The sequence below is a fragment of the Pinus tabuliformis genome, chromosome 6 (assembly GCF_031772625.1).
Source record: "Pinus tabuliformis cultivar Carrire ecotype Pingquan chromosome 6, CPIR1, whole genome shotgun sequence".
Classification (NCBI taxonomy): domain Eukaryota; kingdom Viridiplantae; phylum Streptophyta; class Pinopsida; order Pinales; family Pinaceae; genus Pinus; species Pinus tabuliformis.
The window spans coordinates 1,559,591,529-1,559,596,493 of NC_142292.1; positions in this window are offsets into that span (position 1 = coordinate 1,559,591,529).

A 4,965-nucleotide genomic window follows, 5' to 3' on the forward strand; every position below is an offset into this window, starting at 1 on the left:
TAGTACCGGGGTTTATTTGGCTAAATCACCTTTAAACCTAGGTCAGACCCCAATCTGTTGCCAGGACCAGCATCTGCATAAGGGATGTCTGATGTCGTGTCATTGTAATTCGACAAAGAAAGAAACTGAAGGGTGGTTGGATAGAAAAATTCACGATTTTGCGACACAGGAAAATAGGAATATGAGATTGTCAAAGGAACAGTGGTTAGAGTGCTACTTATATACGGAAATCCATGAAATTTTCTTTGCATCCTTCCCCTCTAAGTTGTATGAGTGGATCGCGAAGCTAGCAGACAGTCAAGGAACGTGTAGACTTGACAAACCTATTGTGTGGACTCTAGAGTTGGTGCGCAAACTAGGAGCATCAGAGGATAATATCGCATGCGCTATGGACCATTGGCTCAATCGGATTATAGGAGGGTTTATCACCGAATTCACGGTAGACACGTCAGTCAGCTACAATGAGGCAAAACGACGCTTCCTCAAAGGACCGCAAGGTAAGTATATTAAATCTTTGAACACTCAGATTAAAATGCTACTGTATGAAAAGTGGGTTATGCGAAGAAATTGATGTTTGGGGCTACACGAAGTGGGAGGATCTTTAAAAATGAAGGTAGAGCAAAAATAGAAACTAGCCCCTTGATTTTGCCTCAGCGATAAAGTGAGGAAGAGCTCGCGAAAGTTTCACCAAGAAGTTTGATCAGTCTGATAAGGTAGTGAATTCCGCGCATACCACCCCCACCTACACCTCCAAAAACTTCACCATCTTCACCCCCATATTTTCCCACACCACCTTTGCCACCACCACAGTTCAATATGGCTAGCGTGATAAAATTTTCTGTGTTCAAAGTAGTATGGAACGAAGATCCGAACCAATTTTGGTTCGTGGTAAAGGATGTACGGGAAGCACAAGGAGTCACGAATGACAACATAAAGAAGGCAACACTGGTAAACACGTTCTAGGATCATGCACTAACATGGTATATTAAGCATTCTAATGGCCATCCAAATGTGGGGATCGCAGATATCCAGGCTGCACTGAACATGGGATTTAGTAGGCCAAAATCGGAGACACAGTCGATTATCGGGTTTAAGGAAATCGCAATGCTTCTAGACAAGACACCCTAGGAGCTAGATCAGAGAGTAAAGGGTATGATTTGTGAAGCCAACATGACCCTGATGGATGGGAAAGACTACGCATGGTTTGTAGCATCACTAGCATCGCATCTAAGGACCGCGTTGTCACAACAGGTGCTATCTACTCAGGCTGAAGCCTTGGAGGTTGCAATGAGACTGCACGAGACCCAAATACAAGATCCTAGCTTGAAATAAGATAGAACAACTCACCCAGAAGCACGCGAGGAGGTATGGTGAATAAAATTCAAAGGCCAGGGACATGACAAAGACCATTTTCTAGTCTTCACAAACTACTTGGAGGGAGGAGGACCAATGCCACTAAGACCAGAGGCACAAGTGGGACTAAGCACGGTTCATGCATTATGGTATGCAATTTGTTAGATAGGAGGGAAGCATGCTATAGATAATTTCCATCTATTACAGAAGTATACGAAGACATCCCAACAATTGTTCTGTAATTTCTGCAGATCGGTAAGCCATGATGAGTGCACCTACAGAAGTTATGAATGGATGATGGATCAGACTCCTACCTATAGAGTTCAGACCAAAACACGAGCCCTCGATCAAAATACGGGGATGGTGCGCATTGTATTTCAAGGGCGCGGATGAGGTCTAGGTGGAATGGGACCATGAAGGGGTCGTGGATAGCTAATTTGTTACAATTGCGGAGGGCCAGGGCATTATGCCTAGATTGTACAAATTCGACGAGATCATCATGTTTATATTGTACCCAGTTTGACCATGAGACAGAGGACTGCCCCACACTGGTAGCAAGGTTGCACGATAAAGGAATATTGTAGCCTCCCCCAACCTGCAAATGATGAGGTGTGAGTCACACGAGGAGGACTTGAATGTAAACATCGTGCTCTGAAGTGGTATCACGTGAGGATATCACAAAGGTAAGCAGCCAGAAGAAAGTGCCTGGGTTCGCAAGTCTCCAGCAAAGGAACCAGAGTTCGATCTGGAGCATGGGAAGGAGACATTCATGGAAGCTAAGAAAATATTCACAAAGGCCTCCACTTCAGGTAGTAAAGACAAACTAGAACTAGAGATGGACCCATCAATGCTTTCTACCTTTCTAGAGACATGCATGAAGCTGTTGCACAACAACAAGGCTGTGAAGGGACTGCAAGAACTGATCACTAGATGTGCTGAATCAAGTGAACCACGTGTAGTCTGGAAGCTCGGGAAGCACACAATGCAAACAAGAAGGGAGATGAGATTGACTCCGCAAATCGGGGAATATGAAATGGATCAAGTGATTTTAGATTTAGGATCGCATGTGAACGTACTGCCAAAGAAGACATGGGAACGCATGGGTAGGCCAGCGTTGCAATGGTCTCCTATTCAATTGAGAATGGCAAACCAGCAAAAGATCCTACCGATTGGGAGATTGCAGGGAATAACGGTACACATTAAAGGAGCCAGTGCGCTTGTAGATTTTGAAGTGATAGAGATTGTTGATTACAGAAATCCCTATCCCATGCTACTGGGATTAGATTGGGCCACTGATATGAATAGAGTGATAAATCTAAAGAAACACAAGATGATTTTTGAGAAAAAATCATTGTGCGTAGTGGTACCTTTAGACCCTGCAGAATGATCACATTACATAGAGCCAGTAAGCAAGATGAGAGTGATGATAATCTAGACTGTATCTACAAGATAACCACTTGGGAAAAGGATTGGGTGAATCCTATAATAGATGGCAAGATTTCGTGGGAGCGCGAAAGCTCCTTCACATCAGATTCAGATGAGGAAATAGAACAATGGCAGAATAGGTTGCACGAGGTGACCACACTCAATTGCAACATGATGATAAACTCACTACGCTATGTAGCAACAAAAGCAAGATATCAGCCTATGTATGATGGACTGACCACGCTAGATGATTTCCAGAACGAATTTGAAAGAGAAGTACTGGAACAATAATGTTTTGATGCTCTAAGATGGGCACTGCGCGCTATGCCCATAAGGTGGTGGGGTACGCACCAGCAGAATTTTGAGGATTGATGCGAATGCAGAAGGGTCATGCTTATACGGTTTGGAAAGCCTCAGCTGTGGATGGAAGCCGAGTATGTTGGACGAAACATCCTGCGCGCCCAACTCTCTAGATGGATACAGGCGTATGGTACGCAACCTGCGCGAACACACACCATCCTCATGATAGTAAACAGGAACAACAAGCAGAAGTGGGCAAGACGAGGGTGCAAATGATGAAGTATGATAAGAACAAGCGTGCCAAAAATTATATGCGGGGAAGCATTTGACAAGATATGTGAAGTGATAAACACGGTCCTCGATGTGAGATGCACTGACTGGGACCTACGCGTACCAGAGGTTCTATGGGTTTATAGGACCATGTGAAAAACCCTCACCATGTGAGCACTTCCAAAGCCGAAGTATGAAGCAGGGGTTGTAATCCCTATGGAGCATGCAAAGCCTAGTCCTCACATAGCAAAACTTGTAGATACGATGGTTTACGAAGCCCGAAATGAAGGAATCACACAGCCACGAGAATCATAACACATAGGACTTGAGGAAGATATCCAACGAGGAAATGTTAGACTCCAAGAACTTGAAAAGGAAAGGGTACGATTAAGGAAGAAAAGTGCTTTCATGGACACAGAGGTCCAGAAGAAGGAACACGAGATCAAGGACATGTTTCTCATCAAAAAACCTAGGATTGTAAGGCAAGGTGCATACAATCATACTAACAAGTTTGTAAACTATCGGCATGAACTAGTTAGTCTGCTGCCTTGGCTTGTACTGCATATCGCCAAGCATAGTGACCAGTGCAGTGTGTTGCAAGTGGTAAAGTGCGCGATGCCAACCAAAACAATAGAAGGTGGGGATTCTCCGCAAACCATGCTGGAGGACGGGATGAAGCCCCACACAGCTGGTGCATCCACCTCACAAGCCGCGGGAAGGATAGTCTTAGCACTCCAAGCAGTTGAAAGGAAACGCAGGGCTATAAACTATTCTTCCTAGGAGCTGCACGATATTGGGGATGTGCGTAGAAGTAGAGCATCACAAGGTCCACAACCGTGCACAGAGGGCTACACTGCTGTGTGGGTTGGCTGGAAAGTGACTATTGAAGTCACTATTCACGATGGGATGCTCGATTTGAGGCAAAATGGGGTGGGTGGCAGGCATTTAAGACACGATTTATGGGCAAGATTTGGGAAAATCTACTGCCAAGAAAGAATTAATGGGCCGGAATTGGGGGGAACAGTCGAATTCAAATTCAAAAAGCGCTATAAAACACAAAGGGCTGCCCAGAAAACAACACTTGGTCGTGTGAGAATTGAGCAATTGAGCAAAGTACTGAGCATCGAGAGTCGAGCGATAATTGAGCCTCAGAGTTCGTGAATCATAGAATACAACCTAGATACAATGGCAGCAACTAAGGATGGTTTGGGAATTAAAGAGGTAACCATCAGTGAGGCCGCGTAGACCCCATGGCGAGGATGTTCTAGAAGGTGTTGGGGTTATAGCAGAGATCCCCAAGTCATCACGTACGCCAAGGCCCAAGAAAGATGAACAAGCATTGGCCCTCATATGTGTGTCCCCTAGGAACCCGATGCGCAACAAGCTCTCAATGGCAGAAAAAGTGAAAGCTGTCACGGTCGACACAAATGAGGAGGAAGAAGATTTGTAGGCCCTTATCATCACAATATAAGAAGACGAAGACATGGAGGAGGATATTCAACCTACATGCTCTGCAACAAAACTGCCTGCATATTTCCCTCCACAGAAAGGGAAGACCAAAGAGCTGAAGAACCTAGACGAAACCAAGAGTTCACTCCAGACCCCACTCATCCTGAA